The following is a 22,312-nucleotide window of genomic DNA, read 5'->3' as shown; positions in this document are numbered from 1 at the left end:
CTCCATACCATTTTCTGAAGCTGCCACCATTACAAATGGACAACCCTATGATGTGGTTTACCTTGGTGGACAACTTGTTGGACATACATAGAATTGTAGATGACTAAAATTGTTTTGTTTGTTTGATGAACCATTTTCATGAACAACCCTATTTATTAGTTACATGTAAAACCCATCTGAGCATAATAAATATGCTTCTGCTCATATGCTCCTCATTGAATGTCTTTCACGTATGCCAGTGGATGCAGTCTACAGCACCATTTATGACAAAATTTTAGGTGACAGAACCCCTTGCCAGTTATAATGACGCCTCCGAGTTCAGGTCACAGTGGAGGTCATGCTGGACTTAGCAATCTGGGCATTATGGTTAGTTAAACTGCTGCAGGAATTACAACTACAACTGCTCTCTCGTACCTCATCAGCACATGAGAATAAACTGCCATTGGCTGACCAGGCATACACTATTATTTGATACTGCTGCCTACTTCCATCCCACATTGCAGCATCTGCTATTGAGGTTGGTACACCAGCACCTATACATCCTCTGTTGGGTGGTAGAGATCAGGCACAGGCTCACCTTGAATATCATAATGAACTACAGGCGCCTAGTGGCCAGCAACATGAACCATCAGCTGATTCTCGCCGGAGTTCACCGACTGTAGCTGAGCCAGCACGGACCCTTCCCTCCGCTTCCCTCGCCCACTGCTGTGGGAGGAGTAGTGATCCCAGCTGACTCATGCACAGTCCCACACCAAGTATATCCACTTTGCTGGTTCCACAAAACTTTTGGGGATGCTTCCTGCAACTGCTGACCACTCAGCATGTTCCCAAACACTTCATGCTGGCCACAGTAGGAATCATGATTTGCAAAGATACAGTCATTGCATTCAGTATGATCCTCTACTCCAAGAGGCCATCTGTGCACCTTGGATTTATGCTGGAATTGTCATTTCCTTGTCAACACGGGAGCTGACATTAATATTGTTCCATTCTCATTCACTGTAGTGGATGTAACACTGACCAAACTTTCCCTTAGAGCAGCTAATAAATCAGCACTTTGTGTTGACGGCATGCTCATGTTACCTATTAAACTCATCCCTGGTGAACCATTCATGTGGTCCTTTCAAAGGGTTGATGTTGAAGACCTGGTACTTGGAACTGGTTTCCTGAGTCACTTTGGGCTGTCGCCTGACCTCCTGTCATCTGCTATAGTGTACCGTGCTTCAGGTACACATACTGCTTGCTCAGCTCCTCCCTCAGTCCCCCTCCACCTCAGCCCTCCAACAGTACTTACACAGCTCTCATTGAGTGCTCTTTTCTGGCAAACTGCCATGCCACTTCTGTTGCTCAGCTCCAATCCGAACACTCTGTGGTCGATGATCTTCTTGCTCACAATGCAGAACTGAATTGCATTATCTTGATGGCTAAGAGGCCCTTACAGAATTGCGACACCTCATACACCAATGGTCTACCCCGCTGTATCCCAGTAGAAACAACATACATGCCCCTTACAACTACAGCACTCCTGCCTTAGTCCGCACTGACAGCATCTCAGGTTAGTGACCCTTTTGTGCTACCAACTCCTGCTCAAGAGTGATTGTCATGTTTATCAAGTCAAATGAATGCTATTACAAATGAGACAACACATAAGATTGATACAGCATACGGCCCTCCTGTGCATCATAAAGCACACCACCTCCCTCCACACAAAATGTGTCTTGATAAAGCTGCAATGGATGAAATTCTGTGGGCAGGCATTGTTCGACCATCGGACAGTAACTGGTCTTCCCTCACACACTTAGTCCACAAGATGGTTGGGACAGCTTGCCTCTGCAGTGAGTGTTGTCACCTTAGTGTGTGTACTGTAACAGACAAATATCCTATTCCACATATTCAGAACTTAGAACATATTTTCAGTGTTTTGGATGGTCACAAGGCATATTTACAGATATTTATGGAACTGAGTGATATACCCAAAATAGGCTTGATCACCCCCTTTGGCCTTTACAAATTTTGTTACATACCAAGACCTCAAAAATGCAGCTCAGACCTGGCAGTATTTCATTGACTCACATCTCTTTAACTGCTCTTACTGCTATTCTGCCCTAGATGACATTCTCATTTTCTGCTCCTCTTATGAGGAACATGAGCCACACCTGGCCATGGCAAGTAACAGAGTTAAGATTAATCATGATAAATCACAACTTTGATGCACCTTTGTTACCTTTCTTGGGTACACTGTCTGCTGATGGGGTATATGTCACCCAAAAGATCAGATATACTGCATCCATAGTCTGGCATAAAACACACCACCTTCCTCCACACAAAATGTGTCTTGATAAAGCTGCAATGGATGAAATTCTGCAGGCAGGCATTGTTCAACCATTGAACAGTAACTGGTCTTCCCTCACACACTTAGTTCACAAGATGATTGGACTATTTTGTGAATTGTGCAACTTGCTGATGATGGCAGCTATCCAGGTTCCCCATATGGGCTCATTAGCTGTGGAAATAAAACTTCTGATAATTACCTAGTTCAGTGGTCTTACGGTATGATGAAAGCTTTTGAGGACACAAAACAGCTCTAGAATGTGCTGTCACTCTTGCCCACTGCTTTCCAGATGCTTGCATTTCTATTATTATGGACACAAGTAATTTTGGAGTAGGTGCAGTTCTTCAGCAACACATTGGTGACACAACTCAGTCACTCCTCTTTTTTTACCAAAAAACAGTAAGCGGTTAGCTTTTGACAGGGAACTTCTCGCAATCTGTAAGTCTGTCAAATATTTCCACGCAGACAGTGAAAAAAGGAACATAACAATTTTCACGGATCATCCCCACTCATGGACACTATTCACAATGCTGCCATTGACCCTCCCTGATGCTGATTTTGGCAGGTGGATCTCATCTCTCAATACACAATGGACATCTGACATATCCCTGGCTGAGAAAATGTGGTTGCTGATTATCTGTCACGTGTCAATTCTATTTCATCTACTATAAATTTTGAAGAGCTGGCCCACTTACAGGTCAATGATATCAAACTGAGGAACCTACATCAGAACTCTTCCACTTTGCTACAGATACTTTCTTGCAACCTATCAGGCTCGTTCAGGCTGTTATGGTGTGATATTTCTATAGGCATTGCTCAGCCTATTACCCTGGATGTTTTACACCTCCAGATTTTTGCAGCTTTGCATAATCTTTCACACCCTGGCTATTACATGGCTCATCATGGAATGCTTGTGTGGCCAGGTGTGAAGAAAGACTGCCATTTGTGGTCTTACGCCTGCATCCCATGTCATCACATCAAAGTCGGCAGGCAGTAGCCTCCTCTAGGCAAATTTGATGCCCCTAGATGCCGTTTCAGACATATGCACCAAAACCTCATAGGGCTGTTACCCATGTCTGATGGTTTCAGATGTATCTTGTCAATCATCAGTTGTATTACATGATGGATGGAGATGGTCCCTCTTGTGGACATTACAATGGATTCTGTAGCATAAACATTTGTATCTTCCTGGATAGATAGATTCAGGTGCCCTACATCCATCACCACTAATGAGAGTGGGCAGTTTGAATCACTGTTATTTAACAAACTCTGCATGCTCTGTGGTGTGGATAAATTTTGCACTACAGCATACCACCCTCAGAGTAATCGGCTCATCAACATTTTCACAGGGCTCTGAAAGCAGTTCTAATGTGCTGTGGCAGTGGATGGTTCACTGTCATCCCCTGGGTCATGTTACGAATCTGCATGGCTTGTAAGGCAAACCTCCAGGCGTCACTTGTCGAGGTCCTGTGTGGCTAGACATTAGTTCTCCCAGTGAGTTCATTGATGTTTCTGCAACTGTTGACCTATCGGATCTCCCCACTCTTGTTGAGTGTGTCCAGTCACACACAGTTGCCACCTGTGTGCCTCTCCCAAGATCACATACCTGCCTCCCAGAATTCTTGTACTCATGCTTGGACTCATGTGAGTTTATTATGCTACGAGATGACACTGTCAAACCGGTACTACAGGTGCCTTACTCTGATCTGCATTGGGTACTGGCACACATGGCTAATACTGTGGACATCCTCACCAATGGTTGAAGTCAGGCAGTTTCACTTCAGTTAGTTAAACCAGCTTGGACGATCAAGGAATCTGTCCCACCACAACCTCTCGAGTCGAGTTCCCCACCATCATGCGATGACCCTGAGCCAGTACACACTACCCCTCTGCCTGTGCATCAATCAGATCTTGCATTTGTTGAGCCTATGCCAACAGTCACTCAGTGGTTGCATGTGATGATCCTCCTCCCTTTCCTCACTCAGACTGTGCATGTAATGATCTGATACCTCAGGTTCAAAAACACAGTGTGTGTGACATTCCATCATTGCAAGTGCTGTCACCTACTGTTCCTCCCCTAGGGTGTTCTAGAGCTTCTCTCAAGCTACAACATCCCCCCCCCCCCCCACACACACACTGAATATTCCAGAATGCTGGTATTTATACAAAAATTGAATATTCCATAGTATAAGGATATTACAAATATAACGTACTTCAAGAATTTCCCAGAAATGATATGTAATAAATGACAAATAATTTCTGGTGGTCAGGTTTGAGCTAGCAACTTGCATCATACCAGTCAGTGATGCTAACCACTATGCTACACTGCTTGCACTACAGCTTGCAACATTGTTGCCCCCCCCCCCCTCCCTCTCTCCTACAGCACCCTTCTGACTATCATTGATCAGATTTGCGTTTCCATTGACACTTCTGGGTGCCAGTGCAATGAGTTTTCCTTATAGCTCAAAGATGGATCACTCTTTTTCTTTTGTGTTTCTTCTGAGGCCACACTCACTTCACACATAACAATCCTGTGCACAATCCTCATCCCAGATGGGGTGGATGCAGCTGGATAACAATGACACTCGGTACCGATGAGATACTCCAGATACGCGTCCTTCTCTTCGCTGGTCCTCCAACCGTCACCTCCCATGCCAGTCCAGTTCACACGTGCAGGATGACCAGTCTGTCCTCCTTACTGGGTGGTGGACTATCCTTCTCTAGTCCACCCTGCTTGGACTTCCCTGGCTCTTTGAAAAACAGTCCACTTGTGCCTTCACTTGGACCAATCATGGCATGGGTGGTCATGCTATCTTGCACGATCAGCCAACACCCATTGATTGGCCCACAACATGTTGGTAATTGACAACACCAATACCCACTTCCTTTCTCCAGTGTTCCACACTCATGGGGGAGGGGGGGGGGGGGGGGGAGGAAGCCTCCGTGGTGACCATCAATTGCCAGAGACTCTGGAGTGTGTTCTGTCTTGGGATTTGGTATGCTTTGGATCTTGTTTTGGACTGTGTTTGTTTTTGCTCAATCTATTTTATTTTATGGTTATTGTACATGAGTAAGGAGTGTTCGATCATAACTATTGGTTATTTCTGTCTGGAAGCTTATCAATGTCAATAGAAACTCCACTGACCTCCAGGATCCAGCCTACGAATTATATGCCAACATCCTGAATACAAGACTTAAAAATGTCATGAAACTGTTAATATCTGACAAACAGTCAGGTTTTAGAAAAGGACAATCTACTATTGACCATATTTTTATGCTGCAAAAAAGAGATGAGAGTTCAGCAGGGAAACCTATCTTGCTTTTGTGGATTTTGAGAAAGCTTTTGATAATATGAATAGAGAAATGCTATGGAATACCATGGTTAAATGAGGTTATCCATCTCACCTCATAAATACTATTAAGTATATACATGAACACAGAAATTGTTATAGATATGGGAAATGTAACAACAAAGCCGATGAACACAAACAAACAAAGGAATATGACACTCTTCAATAAATATATGTAAATTAAGTTAGCAGCAAATGGAAAATGTTGAACATAAAGGGAATTCTTTTAGATCATGATGCTAGACTAAAATTAATTTTATATGCAGATGACCTAATTCTGATTACAGAGAATGAAGATGACCTTCAAATGACAGTTTATAAGTTGCAGCAGAGAGCCTCAAATTACAGTCTAACATTTCAGTAGATAAAACAAAAATGATGGAAGTTCATGGTAGACAGCCAATAAGATCCAAAATAGTCTTGAATTATAAAATCTTGGAGCAAGTATAGCATTTTAAATATCTAGGATGCATCACCACTTATGAATGTAACTAAATGTGAACCAAACATTAAATAAATTTACCTCCCTATGTGGAATTACCATAAAATGTTTGCTGACTAAAGCCAGGAAAGAAACCAATCTGAATTTTTATAAAACAATAGCAATACCAACCCTTACTTATAAAGGTAAAGCATGGGCAACAACAAGATACCAATAAAGTAGAATATAGCCTCAAGAAATTTCATTTCTGAGAAGAATGGGAAGGTGGACAAGGGAAGATTGGAAAAATAATTAAGATGTAAGGAAACATTTAGGAACATGTAACATAAATGAGAAAGTAAAAGAAAATAGGAGAAAATGGAAGGGACATTTAGAATGGATGGGTGCAGAAAGATTCCCAGTAAAGGGTTTAAATTACAAATGTTCTGGAAGAAGAAATGTAGGAAGACCATTCAAGTAATGGGTACCATAACAGGCAATTGGCCGAATTTGTGAACTGAAGAAGAAGAAGAAGAAGAAGACTGTTAACAGTAATCACATATACATGTCCTGTAAACTGACTGATTGCACATCATTTTGATAAAAGAATCATTCAGGTAATCTATGGAAAATGTAAGTAACTGGCTCATTATCCCAGCTCACCTGTGGCCAGTTATCCTGAAATACTCCCATGATGCTTCAACATCTGGTCATCTGGGATTTGTGAAGGCTGTAGACAGAATCAGATTCATGTATAACTGGCCAGATATCTTCTGAGCCATTAAACACTATGTGGGCCACTGATGATGATGATGGGAGCATGAGCTGCAGTTACCTCCAGATCATATGACACCAATCTCACCTGCAGCAGTGCCACTCTACTGAATTGCAACTGACCTCTTGGGGAGGTTCCTGAAGTCATAAAATGAGAATCAATGGCTAACATTCTGACTGACTATCTCACCTGTTATGTCATCACCAAAGTTGTGCCAAGTACTGAAGCCCTGGAAATTGCAAAATTCCTTGTAGAAGATATAAATTTCAATCATGGAACACAGCATGTTATGATCTTTATGGTGGAAAACTTTTCCACTTGAGAATAGTGTCAGAGGTAATTTCATGTTGTGACATGACCCATAGGATGAAAACTGCCTACCACTGATGGACGAGTGGCCTCACAGCGTGTTTTGTAAGATGTTGACCTATATGTTCTCAATGTGTTATGATGGCAAACAGAGAGATTGGGATCCCTTACTACTCATTGTGACATTCATATACAACACAAGCAAGACTCTACAGACTTCATACCATTCTTCCTGCTCCATGGTCATGAGGATACAACAAAAATTGGACACTGATACCATTGCAACTGCACAATACTCAAGAGGACTGTGTGAAACACCTCATCATCAGAATGAAAAAAGCAAGGCAACTGGCTTGCATGCAGACCCTAGACACCCAGCAGAAAGACAGAGAGCACTATAATGTCAGGCACCAGCCAGCAAGATACAGCCCAGGAGACTTGGTATGGATTTTTAGCCTGTGTGAAAAATGGGCCTATCAGAAAAGTTGCTAAAGCTCTGCTTTGGACTATATCATATCCTTTGTCATTTGTTGGACATCACATATGAAGGGCAAGGATTATGATCCTTCATCAAGAAGACAAAAATGCAGATACATTGCCCACATGCTCTGTATGGAGCTCTACTACAGTCCAAGGTGCAGACTGATGTTGAGAGGTTCAAGGGAATTGAAGACCCACTTGGCAGTTGTGAAGATTCAATAGAGGTGCTACATTCAAGGCTCATCATAACAGCACCAGAATGTTAGTATCTGCCAGTGCCACCAAATGGAGGACCATTGACAAAATATAGATCTGGGGTGCTGTAGTTAGCTCCAATGAGAACTTTTGAAATAGCAGGTCACTGTTTCTCCTGGAGAGGCAACAATGTTGCAAGCTGTAGTGCAAGCAGTGTAGCATAGTGGTTAGCATCACTGACTGGTATGATGCAAGTTGCTAGCTCAAACCTGACCACCAGAAATTGTCTGTCATTTATTACATATCATTTCTGGGAGATTCTTGAAGTACCATATACGTATACAAGTAGGTTACTGTGTTAATTTATATTGTGACTTGTTCCATATCCATGCAATTCTTTTGTATGCCAGATCTACAGAACATGAATAAATAAATAAATAAATAAATAAATAAATAAATATCTTATATTTTTAATATCCTTATGCTGTGGAATATTCAATTTTTGTATAAATACCAGCATTCTGGAATATTCAGTGTTTCTATAAATAGCTGCACTCTCCATGCAGGAGTTCAGTTCTGTTCTACTTTGGTTTGGTGTTTGTAATAAATGTGCTTACATTTGTAATTGTTGTACTTCATTAATAACCCTGGTTTAGGATTTTCATTTGACATTGTTATAAAATCACACTATAATTTGTCATGAAATAAAATTGTGGTTTGTCTCGCTTGTATAGTGGCTATGTACTAAACACCTAAAGTTTTGTCATCTCTCATATAACTTAGATCAAATAAAGTGCATTAACAGACTATATAAATGTTATATAAAATTTTAATTGTCTTATGAGAATAGTTTTCATATTCTCTTTTTGGAAATTTTATTACGGTATAGACAAGACAGTATTGTATAATCTTGCATCATCTTGTGTATTTATTTTGTTACTCTCTTGTACTTATTTTCATTTACATAACTGTTTAATTATTTATTGTCTGTATCATGCACCTAATAATGTAGTGCATTTTCTCGTAGGTGATCTATTACATAACTGAATATTGTTATTATAATCTATCTAACTGTGCAGTGTAGCTGTCTTGTATTATTATATATACTGACTACAGTATTACTTAACTGTTTTGTTTGGTAGCAATGATTGCATATAAAATTCTCAAAGGTGAATAAAGCATCTGAATTTGCACTTGAGTGTTTACATTTTAATTATGTTATGGAACTGTTTTTGAACAGTTCTCATTTATAATGTTTCATCAAATGATCAGATTGATTGATTCCTTATTTCCAAGGCTGTATTTTCAATCTGTAGTGGCGTGTGCACTGCTCTGAAACCTCCTGGAAGATTAAAACTGTATGCAAAGCTGGGACTTGAACCCAGAATGAAATTACAATGAAATCTAGACCATTAGCTGCTTACAGGCATTGATAAATATCAACGGGAACAGTTGAAAATGTGTGCATTGATCGGGACTCAAACTTTGGGATCTCCTGCTTACATGGCAGACACTCCATTCAACTGAGCCATTGAGAACACATAGGATAGTGCAACTGCAGGGACTTATCTTGGGCACACTCCTCATGAGACCCACATTTCCAACTTACTTGTCATCACGAGCATCTTCTAGGCATCATCAGTGATGGATGTTTCAGTCTGAAATCAAGTAGTGTGGACACCCCACTGAGTTCTGTTTCTTTGTTAATAAACAGTTGTTATTGTTACTTGTACATTTCAGTTATTGCCTCTCGAACCCCTTGACACACAGACAGAATAGTAAGTAGGCTTCTGTGGGGTCGCTGGCATCTATATTCAATTTCTGTGGCATTCTTTCATTGGTCAGACAGATCTTTCACTACTTAGCTGCCTTTTTTGACTATCAACTCAGTGGTGTAAGGAATTTAATAGATAGCGAAATTAACTCCAGATAAAAATTGAAATAATATCTGCTTGAGAACTTCTGCTGCTCTATAGAAGAATTTATGAATATGTAATAATATATTGTGTGTATACATGTGTGTGTGTGTGTGTGTGTGTGCTTAAGAGAGAAAGCTTGTAGTTAGTTTCATCTATGTAATAAATTTGATCCCTGCGAGCTTGTTTGATTTATAACATTCTTATCAAAAACAGATTCCTTGCATGTACAATATTACTATGTACCATAAGTAATTTCCTCCCATGGTTTGTTTTCTGACACCTGAAATACACATCTTTCAGTATTCACAACAAGGTTTATTTGTTTCTATTGAAATTTTCAACTTCTTCCATATGCAGAACTAATTTTTCTACTGTCAGATATTCAACTGTAGCATGTATACTGTATGTTATGAACCAGGAAACTTTTTTGTGGGGTCATCCTCTTCAATTTTGTGATTGCATAGTGATTTGAAAACACTTTGGCAACAGGCTCAGATAGACACAATAGCTTCACTAAACCCAACTGCACAAACTTCTGCAGTTCACTCACGATATTTAGCAATAGTGTGACATACACTGATCCAGCTCAAGTTCAGCGGAAGATTGTCTTTGAAAGTACTGGCACAGATGGAACATTACTCCTCGTTTTCATCTGTATAGCACTTGGCATGGTTGCTTCCTGTCACTAGTAATGAATATGACAAGAGCTAAATAACCACTCAGCATTGAACATTATGACTGAAATGAACAGTGTGTATTAAGTAAATAGTATGGCTCACATAGAATAAAAACAAGAAAATCACTGGCATGCAGTTCGCTACAAGTCATGTGCTTCACTTCAACTTGTTGCTGTGTATCTGACCTTGACCCTTCTTTGTTCATGCTCCAAACTCTAGTTAGTCTTGAAGAAGGACATCATCTGAAAGCTTAACAACTTTTTGAACCTTTTTTAGTGCACATTGACCACACAGTGCCTTAATTATGAGAGTCATTCAATAATTAAAGAGACAAATTGGTCTGGAGAAAAAGTGTTTATTTTTACAAAACAGTATTTTTTCTACTTTTCAACATAATCCCCTTGAACATTTATACACTTGTTCCAATGGGCTACAAGCTTTTTTATTCCAGCTCCAGAGAACTTTTTATCTTTATGTATTTTTGAACTGCTCTACCCACTAGTAAAAATTTGAATGATTCATACAACCTTCACCATAAACTTTAGATATTTTACTAGATACACTCCTGGAAATTGAAATAAGAACACCGTGAATTCATTGTCCCAGGAAGGGGAAACTTTATTGACACATTCCTGGGGTCAGATACATCACATGATCACACTGACAGAACCACAGGCACATAGACACAGGCAACAGAGCATGCACAATGTCGGCACTAGTACAGTGTATATCCACCTTTCGCAGCAATGCAGGCTGCTATTCTCCCATGGAGACGATCGTAGAGATGCTGGATGTAGTCCTGTGGAACGGCTTGCCATGCCATTTCCACCTGGCGCCTCAGTTGGACCAGCGTTCGTGCTGGACGCGCAGACCGCGTGAGACGACGCTTCATCCAGTCCCAAACATGCTCAATGGGGGACAGATCCGGAGATCTTGCTGGCAAGTTCCCTTGCCGGTCTAGGAATGGTAGAACGATGGGTTCCATGACGGTTTGGATATACCGTGCACTATTCAGTGTCCCCTCGACGATCACCAGTGGTGTACGGCCAGTGTAGGAGATCGCTCCCCACACCATGATGCCGGGTGTTGGCCCTGTGTGCCTCGGTCGTATGCAGTCCTGATTGTGGCGCTCACCTGCACGGCGCCAAACATGCATACGACCATCATTGGCACCAAGGCAGAAGCGACTCTCATCGCTGAAGACGACACGTCTCCATTTGTCCCTCCATTCACGCCTGTCGCGACACCACTGGAGGCGGGCTGCACGATGTTGGGGCGTGAGCGGAAGACGGCCTAACGGTGTGCGGGACCATAGCCCAGCTTCATGGAGACGGTTGCGAATGGTCCTCGCCGATACCCCAGGAGCAACAGTGTCCCTAATTTGCTGGGAAGTGGCGGTGCGGTCCCCTACGGCACTGCGTAGGATCCTACGGTCTTGGCGTGCATCCGTGCGTCGCTGCGGTCCGGTCCCAGGCCGACGGGCACGTGCACCTTCCGCCGACCACTGGCAACAACATCGATGTACTGTGGAGACCTCACGCCCCACGTGTTGAGCAATTCGGCAGTACGTCCACCCGGCCTCCCGCATGCCCACTATACGCCCTCGCTCAAAGTCCGTCAACTGCACATACGGCTCACGTCCACGCTGTCGCGGCATGCTACCAGTGTTAAAGACTGCGATGGAGCTCCGTATGCCACGGCAAACTGGCTGACACTGACGGCGGCGGTGCACAAATGCTGCGCAGCTAGCGCCATTCGACGGCCAACACCGCGGTTCCTGGTGTGTCCGCTGCGCCGTGCGTGTGATCATTGCTTGTACAGCCCTCTCGCAGTGTCCGGAGCAAGTATGGTGGGTCTGACACACCGGTGTCAATGTGTTCTTTTTTCCATTTCCAGGAGTGTATATTCACTGGTTTCTCACCTACAGCAAGTAAAAAATGAATAACAGAATGTTGGTCAACGAATGTGGACGTTTCAAGTGGACTCGCCATCTTGAAATCTATTTTTCAGGTTATAAACAAAACAATGTTGATACATCAGCTGATCAGGGCTCATCCCAGTGATGCCAACTTAAAGCCATAAAAGTACCAAACTTGCCATACGAACAGTTTTTTCCCCAGACCAATTTGTCTCTTTAATTATTGAATGACCCTTGCATTCAATCATTTCATTGTTCAGTCAAAGGAAAGGTTTTAGAAAAACAGTTTATCAGCAGAATTATGGGAAACAGCCAGCATTATTAATCTGTATGCTTCCAAATCAAACAATCTGGTACAAAGTTCAAATAGAAGTTTCTCGTATTACTCATTATGAATTTGGATGAAGGAGTTGCACCTGCCTTTTGTGTATGTTGATACACTCTCCTTCCTTTTACTATTACATTAACAAGATACAAGATTGTGATCCTCAGTGTATGTTCTATACATTCAGTTATAATGACTTCCAGGTAAATGTTGTTAAACATAAGATGTCCGCAGATATATAATTAATTTTTCTTTATGCTAGTTGTAGAATATGTTCCTTTTTGGCTAAGAGGCTTTATATTTTGATGAAGTATGCAGAAGGAATGTTCGTTTATAAACCTGGTTTTGTACAAGGCATAATGTAATATTCATAGTTTTTAGTTCAAACGTCTCTATAGTTGTTCACAGCTCTTTCTATAGAAATCACTTACTGGCAGCCTAAAATGAGACAATGAAGACATTGCAAATGAATGAGATTATATAGAGGGTGCTCTGTTAATAGTGTCTTTCCAATTAAAACAGAATTACTATTGGTGTTCCACTGTCACTTGGATGTGTTAGTCTACCATTTACAATTTTTATAGCAATATGAATGGAACTGCATATATACAGCTCTTGAATGGAAATGGCAGAACATGTAAGAGCAGAATTATAAAGTATTATGTTCAAGATACACTATGAACTGCACATATTTAAGGACATATATGCAATATAAAATTTAATAAGAAAATATTTTCATTTAATGTATTGATAATTACACCATAATTGCAATCATTAAAAAATATAATGTTTATATTGACAATGTTTATGTAAAAATGTGGATGTTGCAACCACACTTTGGTATTGTCTTTGAAATAAATATATTTAATACAAAGCTGTGTAAAGTAAGAAATAACTTAATACTAATTAGTGATTGACTTTCAAGACTGTAATGATTTTTAACATTATAATGATTACTTCCATATCATTTTTATCATGGTTGTTAATATGACACCTGGGTAAATTGTTTGTAAAAATGTAGAAGCTACAGTTTTTAAAAGGTGACAAAATGTTTCAAATGGTATATTTTTACACTATAATTCTGCTTGTGAATAATTGATATAGATAAGTTGTAATATTCCCACAAACAAGCTATATTGATGAGTGGCATCTTCTACAGCTGTTGCTGACAGGAACTGAAAAACTGGAAGATTAAATTAGATTAGTCAAACATTTTTATTTGTTTCTCCTTTTAAAATATGTTGCAAATTGATATATTAAAACACAAATCGGCTGCAATACTAATATCTAGTTTCTCTGAAGTTAATTTATATTGAGTGATACATGCTGTGAAAGAGAATTTACAGAATTTCTTTTTTCTACTGTTCCTGTACGTTTTGGTGTCTTTTGATTAAATAGCTGTACCTGTTGTGAATAAATTTGCTTTCAAATGAACATAGCAATATGCATCAATGCAAAAGGAACAGCTCAAATTTAACCATTCAGCTACACAGAGAAAACACCAATAGTATTTTTTACTTTGAGAGTAATCCTGAAAGTAAAATCTGAAATATGCTGGGAACATAGGGAAACTGTTCATGGGGTTGTTGCTATCCTGGAAGACTGCAATGAATTTCATCCCATCACATTCACTTCAATATGACATTTTTCACTAATAACAAAAATCATTTTATTTGAATTGTGATTTACACAATGACAAGGTGCAGAAATAATATGCATGTAAACTTTGTCTAAATGTTTAACATTCAGAGCAAGGATCAGTGTTATAGTTCAAAGGTCTTCAACAAACTTCCATTAGTCATTCACTCATTCACACATCATGTTTTATAAATACCACCATGAAGGAAAGCTTTGAGGGATTTGGAATACATTAATTTACACATTAACTGACAGGATCAGCCACCAACTGGTTCTTGTGTAAAGTTGTGATTAACATTAACACTAACGCTAACAAATGTAGTATTTGCTTCTATATTACACTACTGGCTATTAAAATTGCTACACCACGAAGATGATGTGCTACAGACGCAAAATTTAACCGACAGGAAGATGCTGTGATATGCAAATGATTAGCATTTCAGAGGATTCACACAAGGTTGGTGCTGGTGGCAACACCTACAACATGCTGTCATGAGGAAAGTTTCCAACCGATTTCTCATACACAAACAGCAGTTGACCAGCATTGTCAGGTGAAACGTTGTTGTGATGCCCCGTGTAAGGAGGAGAAATGCGTATCATCACATTTCCGACTTAGAGAAAGGTTGGATTGTAGCCTATCATGATTGCGGTTTATCGTATCGCGAGTTGCTGCTCGCATTGGTTGAGATCCAATAACTGTTAGCAGAATATGGAATCGGTGGGTTCAGGAGGGTGATACGGAATGCTGTGCTGGATCCCAATGGCCTCTTATCACTAGTAGTCGAGATGACAAGCATCTTATTCGCATGGCTGTAATGGATCGTGCAGCCACGTCTCGATCCGTGAGTCGATAGATGGCGACGTTTGCAAGACAACAACTGTCTGCACAAACCGTTCGATGAAGTTTCCAGCAGCATGGACTATCAGCTCGGAGACCATGGCTGCAGTTACCCTTGACGCTGCATCACAGACAGGAGCGCCTGCGATGGTGTACTCAGCGACGAACCTGGGTGCACAAGTGGCAAAATGTCATTTTTTCAGATGAATCCAGGTTCTGTTTGGCGACATCATGGTGAATGCACATTGGAAGCGTGTATTTGTCATCGCCATACTGGCATATCACCTGGCGTGATGGTATAGGGTGCCATTGGTTACACATCTCGGTCACCTCTTATTTGCATTGACAGCACTTTGAACAGTGGACGTTACATTTCAGATGTGTTACGACCTGTGGCTCTACCCTTGATTCGATCCATGTGAAACCCTACATTTCAGCAGGATAATGCACGACCTCATGTTGCAGGTCCTGTATGGGCCTTTCTGGATACAGAAAATGTTCTACTGCTGCCCTGGCCAGCACATTCACCATATCTGTCACCAATTGAAAACGTCTGGTCAATGGTGGCCGAGCAACTGGCTCGTCACAATATGCCAGTCACTACTCTTGACGAACTATGGTATCATGTTAAAGCTGCATGGGCAGCTGTACCTGTACACGGCATCCAAGCTATGTTTGACTCAATGCCGAGGCATATGAAGGCCATTATTACGGCCAGATGTGGTTGTTCTGGGTACTGATTTTTCAGGATCTATGCACCCAAATTGCGTGAAAATGTTATCACATGTCAGTTCTAGTATAGTATATTTGTCCAATGAATACCCGTTTATCATCTGCATTTCTTCTTGGTGTAGCAATTTTAATGGCCAGTGGTGTACTTTATGCAAGTATACAATTTAGGGAAACAGGACCACTCACCATGTAATATTTGGGGTAAGTGGGACTACTCACTACATAGTAGAAGCATTTTGTCATTGACAGGCACACTCAAAAGAGAGAGAAAAACAAAAAAAACCCTGATATCTTTTGGAATTAATCCTTTGAAAAGCTAGAGTACAAAGACACACAAAAAACACACATTTATGGATGCAAACACACACACACACACACACACACACACACACACACACACACACACACCACACTCTCACTCACTGAGACACACAATACACCTGTGCCCCTACATTGCGCCGACTGGACACACAGTGCTGGGATTGCGTCTCCGGAGGTAGACTAGTGTGAGGTGGGGTTTGTGCCGGGCAGAGTGGTTGGCGGGAGAGAGGAGTGGTAGGCAGGAACAGGTGTTATTGGTGGGTAGCTAGTGGCTCAGAGGGAGGTAGCTAGTTTGCCACCTAGGATACAGGAGAGATGGGTGGCAGGTGCACCGAATGGACGAATGACTCGTACGCTGGTGGGATACAGTGCATGATGAAGGTGATATTGAGAAATGGACTGGGAGGGGGTGACTGAGCAGAGGGAAGGGAAACTGCTGGGTAGAGAGGATTAACAGAGATTGAGGCCAGAGGAGTTATTGTTGTGAAGGTTGTGTTGCAAGGATAACTTCCATCTGCATAGTTCAGAAAAGCTGGTGGTGGAGGGTAGGATCTGCATGGACCAAGATGTGAAGCAGGTATTGACCTCAAGCATGTTGTGCTCAGATCCATGTTGTGCCACTGGATGATGGACTTTGTTCCTGGCCACAATTTGGCAGTGGCCATTCATCCTGGTGGACAGCTGGTTAGTTTCGTAGTGATACAAAAAACTGTGTAGTCATTGCAGTGGATTTGATACATGATACCACTGCTTTCACAGGTGATTCTGCCTATGATGGGATAGGCTAAGCCTCTGACAGGACTGAAGTAGAAGGATGGATTGGGCAAGTCTTGCACCAGGCCTTCCACAATGATATGTAGGCTGGGTGGGTGATGGAGCAGCACTTTAGGAGGGGTAGGAAAGATCTTGGGTAGGATGTGTCTTTTATAGACGTGATGGTAGAAAATCAAAGCCTTGGGAAGTGATATTGTTCAGTTAGTCCAGCCCAGGGTTATATTGAATGCTGAGGGGATTTGGGGGGGTAGGGCCTCCTTTGTGTATGATTCTTGGGGGTGGACCACATTCAAGACACCCTGTCTTCATTTCTTGATAACCTCAACTTCTTCTCTCCCTTTCATTGCCCTCCTTAATCCATCATGCCACCTTCTCGTTGGTGGCATATCTACTGTTAACGAGAAAGCCCTTGCCTAATAAGTTGAATGTCTGACCAGAGCCTTCACAGACAAGACCCCAAACCTAGCTTGCGAATAGATTTCCTGTTCCATATTCTCCAACACCCCTAATCTTCACACCATCCCCAACAGTCATCTATAAAGGAGCACCCCCCTCTCACCCACTATCAACCTGGACTAATACAACTGAACCATATCCTTCACCAGGGTTTTCATTATCTATCATTACACACAGAAATAAGGGTGATACACATCTACACCTACATACACGCACTACAAACCACGGTATAGTCTATAGGAAGGGTACCATGTACAACTGACAGTCGTTTCCTTTCCTTTTGCACTCACAAACAGGGCGAGGGAAAAACGACTGTCTGTATGTCTCCGTAAGAGCCTCATTTCTTTTATCTTGTGCTTCCATCCTTACATGTAATGTATGGGCGATAGTGCACTTGCTCTGCAGTCAGCCTCAAACTCCTGTTCTCTTAATATTCTCAGTAGCGTTTCACAAGAAAAACGTCGTCTTCTCTTCAGGGATTCGTATTTGTGTATCAAAGGTGGCAGTGAGTATTGCGTTACCAGTAGATGCACAGAAACCGCACAATGGGTCGTTGAAGAGCACGTAATGACCAGTCATTGGACGTCATCTTGTTAACAATTCCAAAGGAGGCCAAGTCGACTGTTGGCGGTGTCATTGTGAAGTGGAAACATGAAAGAACAATCACACTTAAACGAAGACCAGGAGACCTCACATAGTACCTTAGGGACTGCCAACCACTGCCGAAGGAGGTCGTAATAAACTGCATGAAATCAGTCGAAAAAATTACTGTTGAGTTCCAAAATGCTTCCAGCAGTGCAGTTAGCGCAGTGACTGTGCGTAAGGAACTAAATGGAATGGGGTAGAATGGTCGAGCAGGTTCTCACGAGCCACACGTTTCTGTTTCAGATGATAAGCGACGTTTGAGGTGATCTAAAGAGTGACGCTACTAGACAATAGGTGACTGGAAGTGAGTGATTTTGGGCGGTGAATCACGATACAACCTGCGACAATCCGATGGATAGGTTTGGATTTACAGAATGTGAAGAAAAATAAAGACAGGTTCATAGATTTCGTCGACCTGGATAAAAAGGTTTGGCAAAGTAAAATGATGCAAGATGTTCGAAATTCTGAGCAATATTGGGGTTATTGAGGTAATGTGTAGGAAAAGACGGGAAATATACAATGTGTACAAGAACCAAGAGGGAACATCACGAGCAGGAGGCCACGAACGAAATGCTCGGATTAAAAAGAGTGTGAGACTCTACTGTTCGATTTATAAATCGAAGAAGCTATGGCAGAAACAAAAGAAAGGTTCAAGAGTAGGATTAAAATTCAAAAAATGATTCAAATGGCTCTGAGCACTACGGGACTTAACATCTGAGGTCATCAGTCCCTTAGACTTAGAACTACTTAAGCCTAAATAACCTAAGGACATCACACTCGTCCATGCCCGAGGCAGGATTCGAACCTGCGACTAGAGCAGCCGCGCAGTTCCGGACTGAAGCGCCTAGGACCACTCGGCCACAGCGGCTGGCTCATTAAAATTCGAGGAGACGACGTCAAAGATATGTTGACGACATTGGTATCTTTTGAGTAAGTGAAGATGAATAATATTACAGGATTTGTTGAATGGAATGAACAATCTAATGAGTGCAGAATATGGACTGAGAGTAAATCGAAGAAAGACGAAAGTAATGAGAAGTAGCAGAAATGAGAATACCGATAAATTTAACATCAGACCTGATCACGATGTAAGGAATTCTGCTGCTTAGGCAGCTAAATAACCCATCTACATCTACATCTATACTCCGCGAGCCACCTTACGGTGTGTGGCGGAGGGTACTTATTGTACCACTATCTGATCCCCCCTTCCCTGTTCCATTCACGAATTGTGCGTGGGAAGAACGACTGCTTGTAAGTCTCCGTATTTGCTCTAATTTCTCGGATCTTTTCGTTGTGATCATTACGCGAGATATATGTGGGCGGTAGTAATATGTTGCCCATCTCTTCCCGGAATGTGCTCTCTCGTAATTTCGATAATAAACCTCTCCGTATTGCGTAACGCCTTTCTTGAAGTGTCCGCCACTGGAGCTTGTTCAGCATCTCCGTAACGCTCTCGCGCTGACTAAATGTCCCCATGACGAATCGCGCTGCTTTTCGCTGGATCATGTCTATCTCTTCTATTAATCCAACCTGGTAAGGGTCCCATACTGATGAGCAATACTCAAGAATCGGACGAACAAGCGTTTTGTAAGCTACTTCTTTCGTCGATGAGTCACATTTTCTTAGAATTCTTCCTATGAATCTCAACCTGGCGCCTGCTTTTCCCACTATTTGTTTTATGTGATCATTCCACTTCAGATCGCTCCGGATAGTAACTCCTAAGTATTTTACGGTCGTTACCGCTTCCAATGATTTACCACCTATGGCATAATCGTACTGGAATGGATTTCTGCCCCTATGTATGCGCATTATATTACATTTATCTACGTTTAGGGAAAGCTGCCAGCTGTCGCACCATCTGCAGGTCCTCCTGGAGTACGTACGAGTCTTCTGATGTTGCTACTTTCTTGTAGACAACCGTGTCATCTGCAAATAGCCTCACGGAGCTACCGATGTTGTCAACTAAGTCATTTATGTATATTGTAAACAATAAAGGTCCTATCACGCTTCCCTGCGGTACTCCCGAAATTACCTCTACGTCTGCAGATTTTGAACCGTTAAGAATGACATGTTGTGTTCTTTCTTCTAGGAAATCCTGAATCCAATCACAAACCTGGTCCGATATTCCGTAAGCTCGTATTTTTTTCACTAAACGTAAGTGCGGAACCGTATCAAATGCCTTCCTGAAGTCCAGGAATACGGCATCAATCTGCTCGCCAGTGTCTGACAGACAGAGCAAGAGGGACATAAAAAGCAGACTAACCCTGGCAAAAAGGGAATTCCTGGCCAAATGGAGTGTAGCAATATTGAACATACATCTTAATCGGAGGAAGAAATTTCTGAGAATGTACGTTTGGACCACAGCACTGTATGGTAGTGAAACATGGACTGTGGGAAAAATGGAACAGAAGAGATTCGAAGCATTTGAGTTGTGATGCTATAGACGATTTTCGAAAGTTAGTTGCTCTCATGAAGTAAGAAATGAAAAGGTTCTGCGCAGAAGCGGTGAGGAAAGGAATACGTGGAAAACACTAACAAGAAGAAGGGACAGAATGATAGGACATCTTTTAATGGCTCTGAGCACTATGGGACTTAACAGCTATGGTCATCAGTCCCCTAGAACTTAGAACTACTTAAACCTAACTAACCTAAGGACAGCACACAACATCCAGCCATCACGAGGCAGAGAAAATCCCTGACCCCGCCGGGAATCGAACCCGGGAACCCGGGCGTGGGAAGCGAGAACGCTACCGCACGACCTCGAGATGCGGGCAGGACATCTTTTAAGACATCAGAGAATAACTTCCATTGGTACTAGAGGAAGCTGTAGAGGGAAGAAACTGTAGAGGGAGACAGTGACTGGAATACACCCAGCAAGCAATTGAGGACGTAAGTTGCAAGTGCTGCTCTAAGAGGATGAAAAGGGTGGCACTGGGGCGGAATTTGTGGTGGGCGCCACAAATCAGTCGGAAGACTGACGGCAAAAAAAGGAAGTTTGAAGACAATAATTGTTTGTATCAGCATGACAACGCACCCTGTCATCAAGTTGCGTCTGTGACGCAATGGTTTGAGAAAAGTAACATTCCTGCAATGAACTGGCCTGCCCAGAGTCCTACTATGAACCGAACGGAACACCTTTGGGATGAGTTACAGCATCTACTTCGCTCCTGGACCCCTTTGGGCATCATAAAGACGAAGGGTGGCCACACCCATATTAATGTCTGCTGCAAGGCGTCTGGATTCTTTTGATGAGATATGTATAGTGGGTTACCCTGTCCCTCCTAAATGCCTACCCCCATTGTATCCCATTTCTAACTCAATAAAATGTCGCCCACACATCGTCTCTCATAGCCAGCCAGTTTTCTCTTCCCGACCTTTCACCTCCACCCCCACACATACACACGAAGAACATTGCACTATTACCGCAGCTGCCATCTTCACACTTAAGAAAAGCGCTCAGTTTTACTTTAAATACTTTGATCAAGCGAAATATAAGCGAATTTTTCCTCAGCCTTTTTTCTCCTCAATTATCTCCTGGATAAATTTCAATCTCCGACTTCCTCTATAGTTTTTGCCCTCTACAGCCGCCTCTAGTACCACGAAAGTGCGCTGACAATCTTGCTGTTGAGCTCCATAAGCTACTCCTCTCCAATCATGAAAGTTTTTCCCTGATCTCTTAACAGATGTCCTATCACACCGCCCCTTCTTTTTATCAGTGTTTTCCATAAATTCCTTTCCTCGCCGATTCTCCGGAGAACCTCCTCATTTCTCACCTTACCAGTCCACCTAATTTTTAACATTCTTATGTAGCACCACATCTCCGATGCCTCGATTCTTTTCTTTTCAAATTTTCCCACAGTCTGTGTTTCACTAGCATACAATACTGCAATACTGCGGCCCAAACGTACATTCTCAGAAATTTCTTCCTCAAAGTAAGGCCTTTGTTTGATACTAGTAGACTTCTCTTGGCCAGGAATGTCCTTTCTGCCAGTGACAATCTGCTTTTTATGTCCTTGCTCTATCCGTCATTGATTATTTTGCTGTCTAGATAGCAGAATTCCTTCACTGCATCTATTTCGCTATCTCCGATCCTAAGGTTAAGTTTCTCGGTGCACTCATTTCTGCTACTTCACACTGTTTTCGTCTTTCTGCTATTTACTCTAATCCATATTCTGTACTCATTACACTGTTAGTTCCATTCAGCAGA

The 22,312-nt window shown here is 42.0% G+C and overlaps 1 protein-coding gene across 1 annotated transcript in view; it reads right to left on the bottom strand.

Annotated features, from left to right (window-relative positions):
* Nucleotides 1-13,494: 13,494 nt before the first annotated feature.
* LOC126416366 (uncharacterized) overlaps nucleotides 13,495-22,312 on the bottom strand; it is a 42,960-nt gene continuing 34,142 nt past the window's right edge. The window contains exon 4 of the mRNA XM_050084046.1: nucleotides 13,495-13,884. The gene's annotated coding sequence lies outside the window, so the exon portion shown is untranslated. The remainder of the gene's footprint in view (nucleotides 13,885-22,312) is intronic.

Source organism: Schistocerca serialis, chromosome 8 (genome assembly GCF_023864345.2).
Source record: "Schistocerca serialis cubense isolate TAMUIC-IGC-003099 chromosome 8, iqSchSeri2.2, whole genome shotgun sequence".
Taxonomy (NCBI): domain Eukaryota; kingdom Metazoa; phylum Arthropoda; class Insecta; order Orthoptera; family Acrididae; genus Schistocerca; species Schistocerca serialis.
Note: the sequence above shows the minus strand (reverse complement) of the source record. Positions and strands in the feature narration are given on the sequence as shown.